Consider the following 25,170-nt stretch of genomic DNA (forward strand, 5'->3'; position numbering starts at 1 on the left):
GGGTCAAAATGCCGAAGAAGTTACCTCGAAGAAGTCTTCTGACTTCTGGGTGCGTTCTTAGTATAATGGAACAGAGTTGAACAAAGAAAGGAGAACTGAAATAAGTCTACGGTTTTGAGCATGTCATTAAAGAGAGAGAGAGAGAGATAGAGAGAGAGAGAGAGAAACAGACTTGTTGACAATTAATTTAATTAATAAGAAACACTATCTACAATTAAATGTAGTTCTGTTTACATTTGTGACTCTAGATTTCCATTTATCAGAATTAGTGGAACTGGACCAGACCAGTGACGTGCGGTGATGTCTTAAAGAGGCTAGGCACTGAGTTATGAAAGCCAGATTACCTGATTTATTGTTTAAGCTAATAATACGTAATAACAGTGAACGTTACGCACAAGCGCGGCATATCAAGAAATGTGTATTTTATATATGTTTTATATATAATATATACGATTTTGTTAATATATCTTCATTAGATATTATTATACAAAATTCAGTAGTCAAAACACAGAACATAAGTTGTTTATTTTTTACAACATTATGTGCTTATCTTTTTATGTGCAATCTTCATCTTTATAACAGAAGATACAATACAACAATCCTTTACCTTTTCATTGTGGTAGGTTATATACAGCTTCCTTTGCTCGTCAAGTGCAAGGTCGATCCGAGATTTTCCAAAGATTTTCAGTGTAATTTGACACTGGATGTGAGCTGACGACTTTTCATGCTTGGTTAAAGTTGCGGGCAGGTTGTTCAAATCACAATATCCCGCTGAAGTCCAAACAGTCTGACTGGTTGAAAAAAGCAGGCAGGGATGCTGATTGTTAGCACAGCCACATAGCCAATCTTTTCTTACATACCAATCAGTTTGAAATGATCGGATCATTTTTGGGCCCTTTTGCTGTACTAGTCCATCTAAAGCTGGTGTAGACCTCCCTCTTGCAATTAACTCATATTTGGAATTAAAATCGAGCTTGGAAGTTGGAAAAAATTCTTAATTCCGTGATTACGGCCGGTGCTGTCATTTTGATTTTGAATTTGGCGGGGATTAGGCATGTACGCTAGCTGTGGTGTAATGACGTTAGCTACGCAAATGTCCAGGAATATCTCGATTTTAATTGGTCCATGTCTGATACGTAACGGAGATGATTACGGGCATAACATATTTACGTCAAAAGGCACAGCAGATTTGTGCTTTTTGCCGTACATGTTAAAGAATACAGGATCGAAGTGCGCATGCGCAACATTTTTTTTTCCGCGTGTCGTCTGCAGTGAATGGACCGTAAAAGCACTGCTTATTCTACCATTTGTTTTTAGTTGATTATGCGTAACTGCTACATTTGTCATCATAACGTCTAAACAATTTGAATAACACACATATTGCATATATAAATCACAAGAATAAAAAGTAAAAATACAAATACATGTTTATTATTTAATAAACATTTTATTTTTGAATTTTGGCAGGGTAGGCAGTGCCTAGTTTGCCTACCCAGACCGCACGTCAGTGGACCGCACGTCAGTGGACCAGACCCAGGTGGAACCTCTACTTTGATGCACACTGCTGATGTCAAAAATAGAAACAGAATTTGGTGTTTCCACACCACCCTTGATAATCACATAGAAACCATTTTTTCATGCAGGTAATCATACCACATTAAAAGACAAGGAAGACAAAAACTGAGAGACCCTAAAACAAGTTATACGCAGAGGATGACAATGTCTCATGATGTAAGCCATGTTGTTGGGGTCGAGGGTTGAGAGAGTGACTGCAGATAAAGTCATGTGTCCTCCCTGCAACACCAGACAGCATGCCTGGCTGATCCTCTGATTATTTCATTGCACGTCTTCTTTGTACCCTGTTCTCCCTCCACCACAGCATTCTAATCAGACTAATTAAAAGCTTTGTTCATTTGGAAATCTCCGATGACAATTTGTTTCACTCTACCCTACAGCGGTCCTGTGAAAAGAGAATTAAATTTGATCTTCTGACAGCAATTATTAAATGCTCCCTCCTGGCTACAATTAAGCCCAGAGGCTAACATGGCTCACCAGGCAAGAGTGAGGGCCAATATGCTTCCTTCGCCACTGTAGCTCTCTCAATTTTTTGGATTTTTCAAAAGCAAATTGGCTAAATCTTATTGCAATGATTTATAGAAATTGACTGTGTTTTGGTTCCTATTTGCAGTGGCCTTACGAGATGCTGGATGAAGTGGGGGTGGTGGAGGGGGCATGGGGGGTTGTTGAGGGGCTAAGGTAGAAAAGGGAAGTTGAGCAACATCTATCTGCCTCTGATTGATTGGCACTGATTGCGCATGAGTTATTTTTATGAGTAATGTTTCAGTAATGATGGTGAAACAGTTATGGTAGGCTACCAGATGTTACTTTCACTTTCACTGTATTCAAAAAGAAGCAAAAATAATTAAAAAGATGACAGCTATGACTATATCATCAAAACATAATGTAATTTAAAGAGTTTTCAGAGAATGGGGTCCAAAAGTTTGACTCCACCCTGAAAATCTGATATTCAAAAACCTATACATAAATAGAAATGGTTAAGATCTTCCAAAATTTTAAACAAATTAATATTAAAATGTGAAAAAACAAACATTCTGCCCAGTTTCAATGTCAAAATCAAGCATATGCTTGACATATTTCCTTGATTCAATTGAAGCACACACGATGCTGTTTGAAGCATTCTCAAATCATGCTGGGATAACATGGCTTATATGGTTTTGAAAAATTGTGACGTTCATAAGTTATTAAAAATAATGTGGGACATTCACAATAAAAAAAACAATTAATTTTTCAATTAAAAATGTCACTAAAATTGTTAAACAGATGATATAATTTGTAATAAAGAAAATTTATAAAATTATAAAAATGCAAAATCGCAGCATATTCACTAGTAGTCTCAGACCTTTGGACACTGCTGTATCTAGTGTACAGTAAATTATATGTAGAAATCTCAGTGTCCTCATTATTGTTGCAAACTCAGCAATGCAAATACAAGCTTCTGACTGATCTGTAACCTGCTCAGTAAGCAAATGATATGACTCTCAGAACCGCAGGGGCACGGTTGCAAACTGACAAAGCAATATTTCCAAATGACTGTTCACTGTACCAAAATTGACCAGAGAAATTAATCAATATCTGCCCTAACATGCTCTACCACACACTGCATTTTTTAACCTCCTTGAGGTGACCTCAAGACATCTACACTGATCATGATACACATTGTAGATCTGACCGGGAGAGCATAGTTTCAAGTTGAAACCCATTCAACAAGGATGTCCTTCATAAATTGACCTGATGCTTTTCCCCCACATTTCTTTCTCTCTCAGCGGTCCCAAAGCTCTGTGGGGAAACAGAGTAACCCAGATAGGAAGAAGAGAGTGTGGAAGAGGAGAGAGAGATTGTGTGAGCACAGACATTATCTCAAATCTCCTGCTGTAAAATATTATGCTATTTTTCCCTCTCCCCATATGAGTTTTCCAAAATGACATCACAGTTCAGTTTCACTGCAATCTGCCTGATTGTTGGAAGCAGTAATTCTTTATAATAATGGTCATTATTATAATTAATACTCATTAATAGGTAACTACGCAGGAATTAATGCAGGACAAATGAGTAGAACTACATTAACACTTTAGTTACTACTATTAACTAAGATGGAAACATGATTAACCAATCAGTAGAGTATCATATTCAAGGATGTAACCACATATGGGACCAAATGTAATAATGTAATAATTAACTACGGAAAAAAACCTGGGGGTGACATGTTCCTCTCAATGTCTATGCTGGTTACGGCCATGAACATAGATAGTTTACCTTACAGAAATATAGGGATGTTTGTGCCCGACCTGTGTATTCCTTGGGATATATCCTGTTAATTACAAATGACTAACTTCTGCATGTTTTATATTGCTGAAGGTCTTTTTTTTTATATAATTCAGGTACCCATACATAATGAGTCAAGTGTTACCACATAAACATAAAGGAATTACTAATTGACTGGACCATTATTCTAAAGTGAGGACCATGGTAACACGTTCTTAATTAATGAGATCTTACTGTTTCCTTCCTTCTATCTAGAACATTATTCTAAAGTGAAAACACATTATAAACCATTAACAGTAACTGAGGTGTAACTTGTCAAGTGTTTGTTCATACATGTTATTCATTTAATCAAACAAATAGTTAACAAACAGTCATAGACATTAAAAAAATAAATTCTAACATTAAAATGTGAATCATTGAAATAATTGAACATTATTGCATAGGCTAAAAACGTTTACCAGGATAATGCTTTTACTTGCTGGTGCTCACTGTTACTACATATTATAAAAGTATTATCTCTGAACATAAAGTAAAATAATAAAATGATGTGTCCAAAGGACATGTGCGTTGATCTCCACAAGACTTCAACAGAAAATGGAGAGAAAACCGGAATGCAGCAATGAGGCCGATTCCACCTGTGTACTTCCACCCTAGACAGCCCACTCTGTAAATACGTACAGTTTCTATAACATTAATTTGACATGTTTCCTTCTTTGCCTATGTTAGGTCTGAACAGAAAAGAATGAATGTTGAAGTTTACCGTGAGCACGCGGAGCAACAGGAGGGCGAGCAAAATCACACTCGCTCTTCTTTCAGTTTCAGTTCGAGCATTGAATAAGGTGAACCCTGATTGGAATAGAAGCTTGATGGACGTGACACTCATTCTATTTTTCATTGTATCCAATATGTTACACAGAAAAAATTTATAAAAAAAGCACTTCGTATACAATTAAACACTTCTTTATATATGACTAAAAAAAATAATTGTAAAAATATTTAGATTTTTTTTTTTGTTGGTATATATTCAAATGTGTATTCATTAATTAATAATGCGTAACCATGAACCTCGCTTTAAAATAATTAGCCATTCCTTCATGTTTATGTGGTAACACTTGACTCACTTACGGATGGGTTACCAAAATTATTTAAAAAAGACCTCCAGCAATATCAAACCTGTTAATAGTTAAAAGTTAATAATTTGTAATGATTAGAAGAGATATCCCAAGGAATACACAGGTCGGGCACATACATCCCTATATTTCTGTAAGGTAAGGTGACTGTGGTACTCTATCAGACACAGTAGCCATGATTTAGCGAGCTGTTACAATCATAAATTAATACCCGCAAAGAACACACGTGAGGCGCATATTTCTCTCAAGAACTACTCATTTGTCCTGCATTAATTCGTGCATATTTACCAATTAATTACGGACCTTTATAATAAAGTTTTAGCTTGGAAGCATTGCTGTGTTTTATACATGATTAAATGTGAATCATTAAACTTTGATTGTTGCAGTTAGTGTTTGTCTAAACATGAGTGTAAAAATTACAAGGTGACACCTATATCTCTTTTTATCTTTCCCTTCTCTTGTACACTTCCTTTTTGATTCACTCCCTCTATTTCTTTCCCTCACTTCTCTTAATATGCCTTATTCATAGCAGCGCCATCTTTGATTTTTCATAGGAATTACAATGAGGCTGTGAGGGATAGATGTACAGTCTCTTCAATGGACAGTACTGCAGTTTTAAGTATTTTTGGGTCGTTCCGCAGTCAAAACATTGAAAAAATACTACAGAACATCCAGTAGACAAAAAACTCCAGACAACATGAGTTGTGGAAAATCAGATGTAATCTAAGCCCTTTAAACAGCTTTATACCATGAATGCCATTGAAGAGATTAAAAACTTTCACAGCCTCGTTGTCATTCCCATTAAAAATCAAAGACGGCGCTACTGTGAATAAGGACTATGCAGGACACAAACAAAATCAGTTACAATTTCTCAACTGCAACCTCAAAGCACACATAAATTATTTTATGTACTCAATATCACACAAGCAAGAGAGCTGCTGTACTGCAAAACTGGCGACCTACTACTGCAGAATTCACCGAAAGATCAGTCAACAGCAGAAGGCCGCAGGGTGAGTTTAGAAGAAAATAGTTCCAAACGAATCTAAGGCAGGAGTAACCATTGCATGTAGCCAAACATAGCATAGACTGGCAGCCTGCCGTGAATGCCACAAACTTAGACAACCAGAGTGATACAAACAGTGACCTTGTCCCAGTGCTGTTATACTAAATATTAACACTCTGGGAACGCTTGTCCAATCAGATAAGAGGACTGGAAATAACTGGTTATTTATATGAAAATATAGTTATATTCAATCTCCTTTTGATAAGATACCTGCAAACCCCCATCTCTTCTTCATCTAGGAGTGGGAGGACCAGGCAGCCCCACGCCCAGTCTCTCATTAGTTTCTCAGGCCCTGTTTGTAGTGGTGAGAGGAACCACCAGGGGCTGGCAGAAGTTACTCCAGTACCGGCTTGGCCCGACCTCATCAAAGTGTGCACTCGTAATTTGTCACAGAAAGCAACCAATTAAGATGTGTTAAGGGATGAGGGAGAGAGGGAAGCGTAGACGGGGCAAACCAGTGAAAAGATAGTATTTGATTAAAGAGTCAGCGCAGCTGTGGTGAATCAAAACAGCCCGGACTTTCAAAGAAAAACCTTAAACATGAACGGGAGGATTAGAGTGCTGAGCTGGTGAGATCTGATAAATAGCACTACTGGTTAACCTTTGAAAAGAAAACAAAGAAGAAAATAAAAGCACAAGTAAATATTACAATTAAAGTTTTTGTCTGAAATGGTGGAGGGGCTGTTACTGGTAGTGTGTTAAAGCATTAACACATTTCATATTGAAACAGTAAGTTTATATGGGACATATCAAATGGCTCATCCTTTTTAATAATAATAAAAAAGCTACTATGTTTTAATTACATCACATCCATGAATCACGATTTGCTACTGATACTATGTTCCAGACAACTCGGACTTGTGATTTTCCCAAATCCAACTTGAAAATAATGACTGGAATGCTGCCTGAAGTCTGACTTGTGAACTCGGGGTAGATCGATGAACCCTGACTTCAGCGAGTAGTGCCACTTGACGTCATTTCAAAATTGTGTGACCTCCGAGAATAAGCCGGAGCTGGGTTTTGTGAAGCATAAAAACAAATCTTTAAGCATTTTCACTGCAGGAAATGCCTGTATCTGCCATATAAAATGTACAAGAGGATGTTAAGAAGAATTGTTTGTGTATCAATCATTGCCTACGTTTTTACCTATTTTGCTCGAGAAATAGCTACTATATATGTAGCCAGCTAGCTAGGGTCTGAAAGACTATTTTTGGCATGTGTTCATGTGACCGTGATGTTTGATTGTTTGGAAGTGGGAAATTTCTACTTGGATATTCCCACCTCCAACTTTGTCTGGAATGCAGCACTACTAGTCAGTTACAGGTTAGTTCTCATTCTAGAGAGCATTTGACTGGACAAAACTCCATGTAGTGCAAGATGAGTTATGAATATTTTTTGTCTGTTTTAAAAGAAGAGAAAGACTGTGAATTTTAAATGCAAATACCCACGGAAAGTACATTTTGTTTAGGAATATACTAGCACATAGATGGCCTCAAAGCATACACACATGAACTAAAAGCACTAAAACATAAATTTATTTCAAGCACACACATGCTAACTGGATGTGACTTCATAAAAAGCTACTAGATTACACACAGATGACCCCTCATGCCAAACTCCTCCCACTTCATCCTGTGCGCTATTTTTAGTTGGCACTCGACACTACAGTTCCTAACATAGCAATCTTAAAATAATCTATACATGTAAGTTTCCTTTTTAGGGTATTTTTTTTATATTTTTTTTTCTACAACATATTTCACCCTCATAGTGACATTCAAAATGTTCTGCCATGCATCGCTGCAATTAATCTCAGTCTCTCTCTTTTTGAGCATGTTCCACAACTCCCCAAAGATTTGTTTTTATAGGACTATTCAGGTGTAATGTGTTTGTGTTTTTTTATTTTGTATTAATTTTCTCAGGCTTTACCTTGTTTTTCAGTAGTGTGTCAGGGTTGAATACATTTGCATAGCTTCCTTTACTGTGTGTTTCTTGTGTCTCGCAGCTGTGACGGGTCTGTTTTTTATGTGATCAGACAAAAGTGACAGCGAAAGTTTTCCGATGCTGCAGGTCATATTAAACAACTTCACTTTTCTGTTTCAATGAAGTAGAAAGATAAGGCAAAATCTGTACTTACAGGAAAAATAAAAAATGGAGAGATACATATCGTTGTTTTTTTTTTCAGGAATTTATATAACAAATAATCACCCTTCTAATTTCTGTTATTCTGATGGTAATCACTTACTCTCACTAAATAATGACTGCTTCTCGATTCGAGCTGATAACTATGGAAAGAAAAACATGGAAAAGAAAGTGCTTTCTGCCAGCTCTATATAAACCAGGTCTCTCTCTCTCTCTCTCTCTCTCTTCATTCGTGATCTAGAGGCTTATCTATACCATCTTGTTGGGAAAGGGGGGTTGGGGTTGGGAAAGTACAGGCTGCAGAAGGTCGCGACTGGGAGGGAAGCTTTTTCTCAAGGTTCCAGCCACTCTGCAGCACAGGGACATGCCCAGCCTTCTCCCTCGGCTCCCGATCCAGCTGCAGTGTTCACATAACCCCAGCTGTCCCCCTCGGCTTATGATAGCATAACTTGTCTCTCCCTTTCCTCCCTCCCCCCCTTCCCTTGCATTTGCACCCATGGACTTTTCCACTCCCATCTGCACTGCTGGGTACATACTATATAGCTCCTTTCTCCCCTTGTTTGTTGTTTTATTTTTTCCTCGTTGTATATATATATATATATATATATATATATATATATATATATATATATATATATATATTTCTTCCAGATTTCTTTCCCCCACCCCTGGTCTGACCCTAAGATGGGATGAGAATGGCCATCCCACCCCACCTCCACCAATCCTCCCCTTTCTCATTCTGGTGCCGGCAGTGGTGACTCTTCTACTCTCCTCCATCCTCCTATCCTTCACTCTCACTGGGTCTGTTCCCAGCTCTGGAGTTAGGCAGACGTTCCTGCTGTGCATTATCCCAAATAAACAACTCATTACACATGTAATTAAATGAGGGGGTTAGCCAAGCATTGGAAGCTTATCCACACCAGCATACCCAGTCTCTATTCCGATTTTGCTGGAGAGAAGCTCAGAGAAATGTGGGCTGTGTTCAGGAGATGGAAGAAAGGGAGGGAAAGTGATAAAAGGATTTAAAATCAACTTCCTAACAAAATTAACGTTTTTTTTTTTTTTTTGCCCTCTCTCTGTCTCATTCTCTTTCTCATTTTCTCTCTCTGGCATTCTCCACAGATTGTGCTTGGCTCTTCCTTGTTTTGTTGACTGTCTTAGAAGTGGGTCATCGACAGGCTGCCTAGCAGCATTTTTAAGAACATGAAAAAAAGGTCTGCACTCTCCCTGGCAAAAAAAGCTGTAGACTTTTTAAGAGTGGACTGCTTATCCAACTAACCTGTCATAAACACATTAAAAACAACACATACCCAAGTAGGGAAAGATGGATAAAGGCTAACTACCACTTTATTAGCACAAGAGGTAAATGGTTTCTTCACCTGTGTCAAATCTACAAAAATATTTTACCTTCTCTGTTAACAGGCCTACAGTGCACAGTGCTTTTAGTCTGGACAGGGAAACAATAACGGAAGATAAAAGCAAGCAGCAACTGTGCTGATATAATAAAATGATGTCCATTGTGTGGCCTACACTCTGTTTAAACCCACACATGCAGTGCTGTTGAAAGAGCTAATCACAGTATAATTGGATAGAAACATATGCAGCACTGCAAAAAATCTCTTTCATGTTAATTCAGACTGATCACACTGTGAATTCAGCAGTAGTAGATCAAATGTTTTGTTGTTTTTACCTAAATTTAAATCACTGTCCCCCAGTAGCCAAACCTGGAAGTGTTGTTAAACTTATTGGTTTGTGTAAGCTCCAATTTCCAGTTTGAAACATTCACAGTGCAAAAAATTATAGCATTTTTAGTTGTAAATGATGGAAATCATTCATCAGGAAAGAATGTTTTATTAACCATACGGCCTTACTCAAATTCCAAATTAGAGTGGAGAAAATCTTTAAATCTAAAGTGAAAATAAAACATCAGGATCATGCTTACCATTTTTTATGTGAACGTGATTAATTCCTGGTTTACTTTGGACCAGAACCTGTCATCAGTAACGCTAGAGGGAAATGTGTTCACGCTTGGATTGATGAATGTTTAATGGAGGATGGCATTTGTCAGTAATTCGGCTGAATGGGGTACATTTCAAGGTAGGTGAACTTTCGGAAGCATCATGTTGATTTCTTATGTGATCGTGTTCGTTAATTGTAGTTTTTTGTGTCTTAAACAATAGCGACAGGGGGCCTGAGTTGCTCAGCGAGTAAAGATGCTGACTACCACCCATGGAGTCGTGAGTTTGAATTCAGGGCATGCTGAGTGACTCCAGCCAGGTATAATAAGCAACCAAATTGGCACAGTTGCTAGGGAGGGTAGAGTCACATGGGGTAACCTCATCGTGGTCGCTATAATGTGGTTCTTGCTCTCAGTGGTTCGTGTGGTGAGTTGTGTGTGGATGCTGCGGAGAATAGCGTGAAGCCTCCACATGCGCTATGCCTCCGCGGTAACGCGCTCAACAAGCCACATGATAAATTGCACGGATTGACAGTCTCAGACACAGAGGCAACTGAGATTCATCCTCCGCCACCACCCGGATTGAGGCAAGTCACTACGCCACCACGAGGACTTAAACACATTGGGTATTGGGCAGAAAAAGGGGGAGAAAATCAATAATAATAATAAAAAAAACAATGGCGACAAGCATTTTGTCAGTCGATTGGTTTTCGTTTCTGCGGCAATGTGTCAGGTAGCCTTGGTACATCTGAAAACTCACACGCTTCTCATGTATATTAAACATCAAACATGGATAAGAAGAGATTAATAGTAGAAGATATTGCATGAAAGATCCTTCAAGTTCCAAAGAGAAAACATTAAAAGGATGTTGTCTGTAGAATCATCATGGAAGTCATGAAAATAAAAGGAACATTTAATTTCTCTTTAGCTGTACAGTGCATTGGTAAGTGAGTGTGCAAATGCAGAGATTCATCCATACTCTGTTCTGTTTGGCTGTGATTCTGTTGTGTTATGTAGCATTTTATCCTTCAGTGTGGTCTTAAAAATTGCTTGTCACTGGAGTCTTTTTGCATCACATCTAAGTAATACAGAACTTCACTAGGAAGCAAATCACCCTCAGAAAAGAACAACTATAACTTTAGACTCTATAACTCTGATTTTAAAGTTGTTCTAATCTAACCAAGCTGGCAGGCCTATGTTCAAGCCTCTCTTTGCGGTTGGTGCTAACGCAGAGTCCACAGGTTCAATACACAACCCCTCCAGAGAAACACCAGCAGGTAACTGAGGCAAGCTAGCAGGAGTGTTTGCCGAGTCAAATTCAATCATGCCACATCATTAATTCAAAATCTTAACAGTGTTAGCAACAGGACTGTAGACGTTGTAATTTGTTAATATATGTGAAGAGCTATTCATGCTGAAGCTTAATTGAATAAAATATAAATATGTCATAAAGACATAAATTTCAATGTCAATTGAAGTTAGAGACTCATTATCAAACACCTTCAAACTTTCACTCTACACACATTTGAAAGTCAAACATTAACTATCACCCAAATATGTGGTACTTCAATGGGAGATGGGAAAACTTCAGTGCTCATAAACAGCTTGTAATGAAGACATAAAATTAGCACTTCTCTTCACACACTACCTCTCTCTGCCAACAGTGAACCCCCCACACCCAAAAAAATAAAATAAATAAATAACGGAAACAAGTTGAAAGCTTTTTCTCAGAGCACTCAAGCCTAATATACAGTGCTGTGACTGAAAAAAAAAGAGAATGTGGTATTTTTCCAATTAATAAGTTTAACAATGCCTGTTAAATCAGCCTAGATCAAAGGCTGTACAGACAGAGAAACAGAACAAGGACTAAGACATGGATATTGCGTGACAGGAGGATGGCAGCACTAGCCAGAGTCTCGGCAGGTATCTCCCTTCACTTCCTCTTCTATTTATAACCTGTGAGACGTACTGATCCAAAAATAAGACAGTGACCAATTTTAACCAGAACAATCCTGTAGGCTCACAATCGTAGTCCCTGGCACACATATGCACAAAACACACACACAGGCAGACAAACACAGGCAAAAAAGTAAATCTCATAGCAGAGCTATTTCTGTTGGGACAGCAACGTTTAGGAAGTGTGGGTCACGGGCCAGCTAGCAGCTTAATGACACACCTGCATCACGTGATCTCTTGTCACAGGAGCTCCCGCCATTGTTAGGGTTGAGAGTAAGCATGCACGCACACACGCACGCATGCACACACACACACGCACAAGGTTATTTGTTTTTCCAGAGGGGCTGTAACTGAGCAGCTGCAGGTGAAAGGAGCCACCTCCGCACTTCTCTATACAAAGCAGATCGGACCCCCCACACCCCCGCCCACACACACCCTCCACAGTCCACCCTGCAATGCCCAGTAAACCTTGAAGTTTCAAATGAAGTGCTTATTAATTATGTATACAGCTCTATGCCGCACATTTCCTCTCTCTTTCTTTCTTTCTCTCTTTAATTTTTTCTTCTTTTCCAGATGGAGCATCTGTAATAAAATTATTGACATCATTGGCTGTGCTTTGCAGTAACAACTGGAAAAAAGTTATTCATCAAAGTAAACACTGTACAGAGGATAATGTAAAAAACACAAAGAAGTATAAAAAATATATATAAAAAAAGTCATTAGCCTGATCTTTTTCCATTGCCCAATATAAGACAAAGCAAAAAATGGACATAGAAACAGACAGAAACAGACATCAAATACACACAAAAAAAATTATTATTATTAAAAAATGTACTGTAAGAGATTGATATGTCCTGTGGTGTGACATGCTAAAATCCATCTAAAACATCTAACATTTGTCAAATTCCTTTTATAACTATTATGCATTCGGCTTTTATGTTCTCACATTAAGAAGAGACTACATGGAACATTTCTACATCTACAAAAAATGTATTTGTCATACTAAATTTAAATCTAGAACTAGTGGAGGCAAGAAAATGATTAAAAATGGTGAAAAGATAAAAAAGGGCGACTATTCACTTGAATAATATACTTACACATTCACATAACTAAAATCTTTATGTTCATCAAAAGAAAAAAAGTAAATCGACACGATGTGCTTCTTGTTTTATATACTGAATAAAGATTCAAATTTAGAGGTTAAAAAATGTAAGCAATGCTATAGCTCTGAGAGAAAAAAATAAAACCTTTCATTTATTACTGCCATTAGTCTAAACATGTACATTATGTGCTCAGCACTGATTTTAAATTCAAATTGATTGAAGACAGAGCAGACAGCCAATTGCTGAAATTGGCTCATCTGATTGGTTGTTTTGGAGGTAGATGACAGCCTGTTGAAGGACCCTGTGCAAACAGCACCACAAACACAAAGGCATTAAGTGTCACATTGCCAAGCTAAGAGACACATCTCCTCTTCTATTTCACTACTTTTCTTTTTCTGTCTCGGTCTCGAATGTAGATTGTCCAGCATGGCATGCATTTTTCGGAGCTTCAGCCTCTGATGCTGACAGGCCATTGTTGAGAAAGGTGCAGATGACTGTAGAAAGACACACGTGTGTGGCTTGGCAGGACACTGCTTGTGAAAGCTGCTTTTGGAAGCACCAGAGCTGTGCTGAGAAGCTGTCTTTGCAAGCTTGGCTGAATGAAATACCTCATCCTCACACTAATAAAAGGAAACTCTTATTTGCTCCCCTCGTTTTATGCTGAAATGCATTTAAAACAAATCTTTCAATTGTCGCCCAATGGAGATGCGTGGCATGTGTTAACTTCTAAATGTGAGAAGAAAAAAAATCACATCATCGGAACACTTTAAAAACGTCAAGGGTACCTCAGCCATCAAGTCCATTGAAAGTGCAGGAACTGCTAAAAATATTTGCCTTGCCGCACGGCACTGTGCTACGGGTAGCTCCAGCGACAGAGACGTCGGGGTTTATGAATGTTACGTGAAGCTGGGGCACAGAGGCCCTTCTGTCCCCCCTCTCACCGGAGACCTTACAGAATGACTGGGCTATGCTGCCCCACTGACAAAGATAAATTACATTTGCTGGAAAATATTTCAGCATTTTTTCCCCTTTCCTCCCTTCTCAACTCGTCTCCCATGTTTCTTTTTTTTATATATATATATATATATATTCGCTTTTTTCTTGGCCCACGTCCACCACTGTGCCATGGGTCCCTCTGCCATGAAGCGAGACACACAGACTGTGCCACTGTGTTTTATTAAGGAACAAGCCCTTCGTCTACAGTGTCTAAGCACTGTCACAGCGCGTTAAAGAAAAGTTGGAATTTAAGTTGGGTGCCATCAAGACTGCTGGAATTACCAGACTGATTAGGAGTCAAACTTAACCAGAACATTTTTATGGTTTATTTGGAAATGGGACACTGTGAAGTCTCTGAACTTTGCCTGTTTTTAGACTAAATATTTAAAAAAAGGCCAACTCTCACCGAACCACACATAAAGTATGTAAACACTTTGTAAACGAGACAATCCTAGTACGCATGGCGAGATAAAATGTGTTAGACCCGTGAATGGATGAACCCTTTTCTAAACAGATGACTGTTTCTCATTATGTTTTACTGTTCTGTGGACTCTTATCTTGCATGAAACTCTTTATGTTTTCCTCCGAAGGGACTGACCTGAATGGAAGAGTTTTTGGATGTCTATGGGTTTGAATTGCTGGGCTTAAGGGGAGCAAGGCCAGAAGTCTCTTTGCTAGACCACCCAGAGCAGAGAGTGTCTACGGTGAAGATGAGAGTTTATGAGAAACAGGAGTCACCTCTACCCATCTGATCTTTTTGAACAGGAACTCTTTTATGTTCACAGTGTGATATGTTGCAAACACACACACACACACACACACTGACATGTCTGTCATCACAGTCTCCTCATGGCAGTCTCTACCATCTTTCACAGCGTTCTATCATCTGCTCATGCACTAACACACGCTAAAATGTAGTTTTTCTCATATCATGCAAATGCACACACATACACAACTCTTAGAACTATTTCCAGCCACATGCAGGCAGAATTTTTCTGTATACATAATAATTACACACCGCTCTGTATATACCACGTAAGCCCACAGCAGATCTTTAGAAAAGGGAGCGCTCGAATGCTGAAAAATTCAATTTTATGCAGAAATATTCTAAAATGTGTTTTACAATACAATTAAACATCAAAGGCAGAACTATTCCTCTGTGATCGCGCAGCACTCTGGTGAATTCACTTCATACACTACCTTCCACTTTACAGAGAGAAAGAAAGTTGCCAATTGTCACTGCTAATTACGAAATTGACAGAAGCAAAGTTAAATTCATTAGGCAAAAACCGGGACAGACTCAAATGAGCTGGGTACGTTCATAATACCAGACATCATAACTTCTTCAAAGGTAAAAAATTATTCTGATCTGAAGCTGATTCATTTGCTATATTACATACATTTTTGCCTAGTAAATGAAGCCGAGAGAGTATGGAAAACTGAAATGAGAAAATGTTTGACTCAAAATTAAAACACTGCTTTGTAATAAAATGGCCAGATATTACGTCTTTTTATTATTATTGCTTAAAAGTTGCAATGAAAATAAAGATTGTTTCTTTCACTGTGAGCACTTGAAACATATTAGGATATATTTGGTTTACACACTTATAATGTATAATGAATTATTTTAGTCAAAGACATTACTACATTTTTGTATTAATGTCTCTACATTACTTATATTAAATAAAATAATTAAAAAATATGAATCATTATGGAATATTCTATATAATGCCTCTCTTGAAGACAAAAAATACACTGCTTTCTTTATCTGTGGGCACAAAAACATGGACTAATCATACATGACTGCTTTATTTTGCCAATATTTCATCTGCAAATAAAAAATAAATAAATGATATATAATACATAATTTTTGTTTGCTTGTTTAACAGGAAAAAAAATTTATTTATTCGAACCATTTACAAACATTTAGACCCATTATTAAGTACGGCAAATTTTTAGTTCGGAGGAGCACACAAAGTCTGCCTGTAAATGCCCCTGACAATCGGCTTAAGTACCTCAGCCAATCAGGGTGACACGTGGAGAGCTGATCCCTCTTTGAGAGAAGTGTAAGGCCATGTTGTCACTGTTGGTTTTGTGAATTGACAGAAGCCTAATCCCCGGTGATTTCCTAGAGACGACAGGTCTGAAGAGGACCGCTCGTGTTTGTGTGTGCGTCTATATGTGTATATGTGCAGGTCTATGAGAGGACCCTCTGAGTGTAATCATGAGAGTCCACATGCTAGTTTGTTCATTTTCCTCTTGGGCAGATTAACCAAACACTAAATCCCATGAGAGCAACAGGTGAGACACACATACACACATGTCCATACACACACACATACAGGAGCCTCATTGATTGTGTTTGCCTGTCCGACACTATAGTCTAAAAAGAGAGTGCACTCGAGGTTGAAGTGACAGAAATACAATATGGAAAGTGAAGGTCTATTTCTATCTGAAATTTTGAAGCGCTACTTAAATACTAACAAAGAGAACTGTGATAAGCAACCTATCATATTCTTTCACAGTTCAGCACAGGAATTCAACAGAAAATCTCTGTTGAGATAAAGTGTCAAAAAGATGTTTCGCCTCTTAATTAAACAATCACTTTCAGTCATTTACATCTGGGTCTGTCTTCACCTTTACTTGAAGAACTATGCTAATTCTCATATTTTTGCAAATACCATCTTAATTAGTGGCATAAAAATGTAATTAGGTTATGACAGCTCCTTTCACAAACTCTTGGAAAACTCATATAAAAAAAATGTTAGCAGACACTGATTCATATCTTTGCAACTGCTACATTTACTACAAGTGCTACATTATTTTGTATAAAATGTCACTACTTTGTCTTGAAGTATACTTTAGTTTAAAAATCAACCACACAAATCCGTCACTCTAGTTTCAATGACATTTAAATGGCAATAAATGACAGTACAACTAACACATAACTTACACATAACAATAACTATAATATATATATATATATACATATTAACTTTTGTTTGATATTCTTGAACTACGTCTTTTTTTCTTTTGAGTTTTGTATTTGATTTATTTATTTTATTTTTTGGGGGGGAAAAGTTGGTCACTGAACAAATTTAGGCTGTAGGTCTAAATTAATAAATGTTTGCATAAAAACAAACAAACAAACAAACAAAAACGCAGAATAGTCTCAATTCGGGCGCCTGTTATTTCATCAATGCATTTATCGCCTAATGACTCCCGGACCTCCATCCATTACCGCTCAGCTCTTTATTAACTACATTCATAACAGCCATACGCGTAAAAATAAATACCATGCTATAAGTTCATTCGTGATCTCCCATGTTTGTTTTAAACTGATTGAAAGTGTGTTGGTTTATCGTGCGAGAAGATAAAGTACATTGAAAGAGCAAATCTAAACCACGGGCCCCACTTTAAAATAAAGTCTCGGTATTAGCTAACTCTCTTGTTAGTCTACGTGTAGGCTAGTTATCGAAATAACGTGCTAGTCCAAGAAATAACATGCGTTTGTCATGTCAACTTCTAAACGGAGTCTTCTGTAACACTCTCCCGCGTGGACTCGGAAAATAACTGCGATATTGACTCAACGCATAATTGTTTACTGAAATAAATTCACAATGTGCAAACACACGCCACTGTCAGGTATCACTGATATCAGTGTCACTTACTTCATGATGTGTATGATGTGCGCCCGATGAAGTTTGTCCTGCGTGACGGAAGGTGTTGAGCCGCCGGGGTGGACTTCGCCGCTTCACACTTTTTAAAATCCACAAAAAAATCACCACCTCGAAAAAGTGTCGTTTTCTAAAAGCGTGTTTTTCTAATGAAGTGTTTCAGATGGCGAGGTTATAGAGCTCGCTGTCGGTCGTCCACGGTGAGGAATGATTAAGCCGTTATCGCGACTGATGATGTTGAGCTGCGAGCGAGCCTCTCTCTCTCTCTCGCTCTCTCTCTCTCTCTCTCTCTATTCCTCTCTCCACGCAGGACGAACAATCGGGTATACTCTTGAAGGGGGACGGGCTTAGATCACTCGAGTGCTTTAATGAAGTAAGCGCTATACCAATGCATTTGTATCTCCTACCAGATAAAGTGAAGTGATATAGTGACTGAGAAGTACCAGGGATGACTGAAGCTTGTCAGATGCGCACAGTTGCACTTTTAGCTTTTTTATTAGGTTATTATTTATTTAATCGTTGTTGTTGTTGTTATATTTAAATGTTATTTTTTAACAACAATACAGTACCTAGTTAAAATAGCTTATAACTTGTTTATAACATGTTCATAAAAACGTTTAGCTATAACTTGTTTAGGGTACATAATTGTACTCTAATGCTGTATTCTTTACCTTTAAAGGTAGCCTACATTTGATTTTGTTTCACTGTACCTGCACATTATCACATTATCTGACAGGGAAGAATTTAAAATGACAAAATAACAGCAAAACATCAATGATAGAAGTATACATACATAAAAATGGCACATTTTATAATAAACACCTTTTTTCTCTTTTTTGCTATGTGCTTTCTCCCATCCTAATAAGAAAATCTCTCCACCTTTCGTTCAAAAGAGTTTACTTATTACTGGAATATACGGCAAAAGATGAAAAATCATGCAGCACTATAACTAAATAAATATAAAATATAAAAATAATCAACTTGACATGGACAGTAGATTTTAAATGTAAGTGTTATTTGTTGTGTCTTTGTGCAAGATGAATACATATAGGGAAATACTTGTTAGCTTTTAATGTTTTGTTATGTTGAGATAATTTCTGTAATGTTGTAGTTTTGGGAGGTTACCATCATAGTGATGGGTACATTTTGAACACACTACATATTGCTTTCTCTGTTAAGCAGTTCCTATGTTAACAATAAAATAGTGACCAAGTGGCACTCAAATGTGTCCCACCAGCACATGTTTAGAATGATAGCTTTTATCACTACTTTGCATATCACTGATAGAGTTTCATTTGAGTTAATTTGACATGTCACATTTTGTAGGGTTTACTTGATTCAGTAAGGCTTCCTCTACTTCAAGTATTTAAGCTGAAATGACATGGTGATTTTAATTCAAGGAAACTCATTTCAAACATGTGAAACCATGGTCCATGAATGAATCAAGTTCAGCCAAAGAGTTATTTTTTTAGTGCAGTTCTATCATACGATGAAACGATTTAAACACACGGAGATGACCAGATGAGAATTTATACAGAGAGACACCTTGATTACAATCACAAAACCTCCCAATTCCAATGACCAACCACCTTAAGAATATTTAGAAATAATAATTAAATCCATGTTTGATGCTTGATAAAGGAATAGAAACTATCATATTGCTGTTGTTTCAGTTCCCCATTTTAACTTCCAAATCTGACATCTGCTTATGCATTTCTTCATGTAGATATTCCATTGTTCTACAAAACTCTTGCCTTAAAATCAACCTTAAGTGCCACTAGAGTCACTGTCAGACAACCAGAGGTAGAGGTAAAACATGAACTCAGTTAATGAATTAAGCAAACCTCTGCCTGACACATCTAGAACCAGTGGTGTCAGCTTGTGTGGGATCCCACTTCTGGGTCACAAAACACCATAATCTTGAATTTCATTTTTATTGGTAATTTCAATATCTAGATCGACACAGCTTTGGTTCCATCAGCTATTCGATACCGTGTGCTATGTTTAATCAGATTCTCTGATTCACCAAGTTTTGTGTTGACAGTTCCTCACATTTTGACAGTCTACTGTACAAGCCAATGAAAATGTCTTCAGTGTCATGAAAGGAGCACAGAGGGCCACAATGTCATTTTTATTAACCTTGATATACGTACAGTTGCAAAAGTATAGTCTATTTATCATTCAATACTTACCACATTCACAGTTCCTTCAGTTATTCTGGATCCAGCTTGGAGTTTGCCTTGGTTTCACCAGGAAGGCCTTCTTAGGTTTCAGTGAGCGGTTTTGGTTGGCTAGTTGGCACCTAGTGACACAAGAGAGAGAGAGAGAGAGAGAGAGAGAGAGAGAAATGATTCCTGTGTTAATAGCCATATCTAGGCACAGCATTCATGATGCACTACATGGCTGGGGAAACTACAAAAGGAATAAATAAATATATAAACAACGTTATTGAGTTGCTTCTTGCATATTCATGTGGTAGGTAAACTAGATAAAGAACAGGAAGAGGAACAGAAACAACAGTAACTACAGCAACTATACTGTATATCATTAATGTTGCCCTGGTTGACTTAGATCTGCATAAGCCATTTGCCGCTTTAACTATAAATAATCCTTTGCTCTATATGTCTTGTTTCTCTTATTAAGAAAATAGCCATTATTACAAATATTTAGACTCTCTTTGCACAACATTTTCTTGCTATTTCCAACCATTTTCTTTCACTCTCCCTGTTTTATTTTCTCTGCCAGGGTCTAACAATTATTTTGACTTTTTTTTTTTTTACTCTCAGGTTTTTTCTCTGATCTTCAAAGACTATTGCGGTCATGTTAAAACTTTTACATATTTGTTCCTTCCTAGACACACTATTTATATATGTAATAAGCAATTTGGTATTTTACGTCTAACAGCAATATAGGGTTTCATCAGAAATATAGGATATAATGCAACCAATGAGTTGGATATTTTCACTAAATTAGTTTATTCTGCTATGCATTATGCTTCATAACTAAGGGGAGGTATAAAGATTTTTGAAAAGTTGGCTAATGAGATATTGTTAAGATTACATATAATTTGGCCTATTATTTGCATATTCCAAAAGGTACCTCATTGAAATATCTCCAAAGGGGATTTCTGTCAATGATCTATCTATCTATCTATCTATCTATCTATCTATCTATCTATCTATCTATCTATCTGTCTGTCTGTCTGTCTGTCTGTCACTCTCTCTCTCTCTCTCTCTATATATATATATATATATATATAAATAATTTATTAGGAGTTGCCAATATGAGAAACTATAATGTTCTGTATGGTTAAGTGGTCACCAGGCTTTATTATATGATATATATATGTAATCTAACTGTAGGCCTTAATCATGCAAGCACCATCTTTGACTTTTAATGGGAATGACAACAATGCTTACCATCTCTTTAATGGAATGAACGGTAGAAAGCTGTATAAAGCTCTTATATAACATCTGATTTTCCACAACTCATGCTGTCTGGAGTTCTTTGTATACTGAATGTTCTTGGACAAATATTGTTTCACCCAAAAACACTTTAAACTGTAGTTCATCCTATAAAAGAGAATGTACATCTATCCCTCACAGCCTCATTGTCATTCCCATAAAATAATCAAAGATGGCGCTGCTGTGAATAAGGTTTATTATAGTCTATGTTTGCTGTGTTGTGACATAAATCACAAATTATGGCATTTTATGTATTTTATTATTATAAGTGTATTAATAAAGCATTTAAAACAAGTAACATGAAAAACTCACTATTTAGCAAGGATTGCATGTAGTCACCCTTTTTATTGATGTTGTTAAACCTGCTTGCAGTTACTTTCAGATCAACAACATGATTTCCAGTTACTTCAAAACAGCGTTGAAAGTGTCCAGTAATTATTATGTCATTTTGTACACACATTCGAGAGGCTTTTCAGTAAAAGTTAATTTTGAGGTTTTGGCATCATCTGTTAATTTTCACAATGAGCAGCTGTAAGAAGATGGAAGATAAATAAACAATGTTAGTGGCTGACAACAATCCCTCCTACGTTGTTTTCTTTTCAGGAGCCCGGTAGTTACCTACATGTGTTTTATTATCTTCAGTCAGACATAAGTAGTGTTCGGGGAGGAAGGAGGGACAAGGCCTCTATTTCATTTTATTTTAAGAGCACGATAAACATCAACACATTTTCTTTGGCAAACAGGAACAAGCAAGGCCGTTTGTGTATGTATGTGTGCAAGTGTGCATGTGCAATCTGTTGCTGATCGTGCTTGTGAAAACACAATCTGGCTGTCACTGCTGATAACATTGTCAAGTGCTCAAACAGCAGCACTGAGCTTTCACAGTGCAAGAGATCACAGGGGATGAGTCTGGTCTCCGAAGTCTGGCCAGATCAGACGTAGATTTGTCTCTTTCCCTCCTCATTTTCTCAGTTTATCTCACTCCTCCCCTCTGCTTCTCTCTCTGACACCTTTAATTTAACTAATTTCCTCTCTTCCCTCACCTTAACTTTGAAGTATTGGGCATGAAGACAGACAGAAGGAAAGAAAAGCAGACTTACTGTACTAACTGGTGTATATATACAGCACACAGAGTTATGTAAAAGTCTATAAATGGCTTTAAAGTGTTTCGAAATGGCAATTTTGTTTCTGCTTCAGTGCACTATGTATTTGTCATCTTTTTTTTCTTCTGTTTTTGAAATTGAAACCAACATATCATGAAACACCTGGGAGCATAATGATAATTTTTGCTCTACAAATTCCAAACTGTACATAAGACGGGTCTCTTTGCACCATTAATCCAAGGATTCGTTAAGTTCTAAAATATCCTGCAAGCTAACTAATCATTTTGATTGAAGCAAATACAGCAGAAATATGGTTTTAGAAACAATGCATGCAAGAATACATTACCCATTCCCTCTGACCCTTCACAGTCCTTATCTATATCACGCTTCTATCTCAGAAACTTTCTCTGAACCTCAAAGTAATAAAGAAAAGTTCAACTTTCTCTTACCAAGTGTACATTTAACTTCTAAAAAGCGCATAGCTGATGCAATCATCGTGGTTTGAGCCTTCTCTTCATGGCATTTAAATAGCACCTGAGCACGCTAACACATATTGTGGTTGGAAGAAAACTTGCAGTGAAGTGTTGACTCGTATGGGGACAAATTTGGTAATTTGCATGTTCTGTTGGGCAAACAGCGCATGAACGCTACACCTTTGATTCATTATAGATGAACCACAAGTAGCACAACACGGTTAAGCCTTTGTGCAGAATGCTGCTGCTCTGGTTTCAGTATTAAAGCTGTGTGCTGGAAAAAGCCACCCCAGTTCCAGTTACCCTACCTAAAGCCTTTATGTCCCCTGTCAATACACCTGTACTCTGTCCCACTAACTAATGAAGGCCTAAATCGCAGTTAGTGTTAAATGGCAGTAAAAGTTGAAAACTATATTTGCTTAAGTTCCATACTTGTATAAGCATGGCTTAAAGGGCATAATCTCAGAAGACATCTCTGTCTCTGAGGTTAAGGTGTAACTGTAATGCATACTCTGCCAGCAGGGGCGCACTAAGGCCTTCACACCAATGAGCCAACCCTCTATATCATTGCTAAAAAACTATAGCATAAATGAAATAAATAATTTAACAAATGCTACATGCATTAAAAAGCAACAAGCCTGTATATATAAAAAAAGAATAATAAAAATAGTTCACACACAAATGAAATATCGTTCCAAACCTGTATGACTTTCTTTTTCCATTGAACACAAAGGAAGATGATAGAATTGTCTGGACTGAAAAATCTTCAATCCATCTTTGTTTCCAAAGAAATTGTAGTGAGTTTGGAACAACATAAGTGTGAGTAAATTACCAGTATATATATATTTATATATATATATATATATCTATACAGACATGCAAATATCTAAATTAACCAGTAAGAACGCTGGCACATACTGATGAGAGTCCACCTGATATTTTCAATCTGTCTCCTTTATTTCTGCATTCACATTTCTGAAATAGACATGTCCTGCTGCTTCCCGAATTAAATTAGATGGATCACTGTTGTGTCTTTGCATATGTCACCCTTCAGCTCAAAGTTCCCTTTGTCTAACACTAAAAGCTGGAAAAAATAATTTTAATAAAAAATACACCTATAATGATTTTTTCTCCTTTGAACGGCTGGAAACTAATTTACTCATAACCTCGGCAAAACTTGCACAGTTATTTCATTGTTTCAACACTTTTTTCAGGACGGGGGCACTAAAAAAGTTGCCAACATCACATTTTTCTGTCTCCAGACTCAGAGTGCCAACCGGTGTTTCCTGAGCTAGTGCAGATGTCGGGCTGTAACAGATGTTGGGTATTATGGACAGGCAATAGAAAAATCTTACTGTATTTTCTGATATTTATGCTGGCCATATAATAGTTGCTGCACCAGACAGTCTGCATTTTCAGTGCATGGGGGTGTAGGGGTGGGTGGGGTTAAGTAACAATCAAATAATTTGTAATGTGTTTAGCTTAAGGGTTTGTTTTTTTGTACAAAATCTAATTGGACCAGGGCAACTGTTTTGTTTTTTTGTTTTTTTTTACCTGAGACTTGAACTGAAAAGACCCACACTATGCAACAGACACTGCATAACTGACTTGCACTTAGAACCACATCACAATGAAAAGGTTGTGCTTTTATAACAAGCCTTAAATATCAATTCACAAAGCTCTGACAACTTAAATACGGGTTTCTCAAATTGGTGTGTTGTGACCCAATAATTGTTTGCTGGTTTGCTCTGATAGGTTTATAGATAGCAGAAAAACTATTCTTAATGCAAATATGAAATAAAATTGACCACAAAAAGGTTGCTTGTTTGGTGCCACTTGGTCAAAGCTAGCCAAATTAGACAGATGCCAACATGGGCAGGTCTTCATCCTTGAAACTGAACAATTAAGCAAAAAATAATATGACAAATATAAAATAAAATGACCCATAGTACATGAAATACAGGTTCACTTGCAACAAGGATAAACATTGTTTGCCCCAGCTACAATGGGTTCTGTATAGTAAAATATTGGCTTAATAAATATGACAAATAATCAATACATTTAAAATATATAAAAATAAATACATACACAAATAATAACACATTTTCAATTTAAAGACTTTAAAAATGTTGTTTACTATTATATGATAAAAAAAAACTTGGTACCGAGTTGGGGCATAACACTCTGGGTCCAGGAGCAAAACCAGTTGAGATCTACAAATGTGAAGTTCTTTACTGTAAAAAAACAAGTGACTTTTTAAATGATA

The 25,170-nt window shown here is 37.1% G+C and overlaps 1 protein-coding gene across 9 annotated transcripts in view; it reads right to left on the reverse strand.

The window, feature by feature from the left end:
- The window catches only part of LOC127638392 (myocyte-specific enhancer factor 2C-like), a 92,836-nt gene that overhangs the window by 62,547 nt on the left and 5,119 nt on the right, over positions 1-25,170 (reverse strand). For 8 of the 9 annotated variants that reach the window (XM_052119945.1, XM_052119930.1, XM_052119937.1 and 5 more), the window contains exon 2: positions 20,057-20,166. The gene's annotated coding sequence lies outside the window, so the exon portion shown is untranslated. Of the gene's footprint in view, positions 1-17,858; positions 18,130-20,056; positions 20,167-25,170 lie in introns of those variants that run through there. The other variant, XM_052119904.1, reaches the window with a different exon arrangement.

Source organism: Xyrauchen texanus, chromosome 4 (assembly GCF_025860055.1).
Source record: "Xyrauchen texanus isolate HMW12.3.18 chromosome 4, RBS_HiC_50CHRs, whole genome shotgun sequence".
Classification (NCBI taxonomy): domain Eukaryota; kingdom Metazoa; phylum Chordata; class Actinopteri; order Cypriniformes; family Catostomidae; genus Xyrauchen; species Xyrauchen texanus.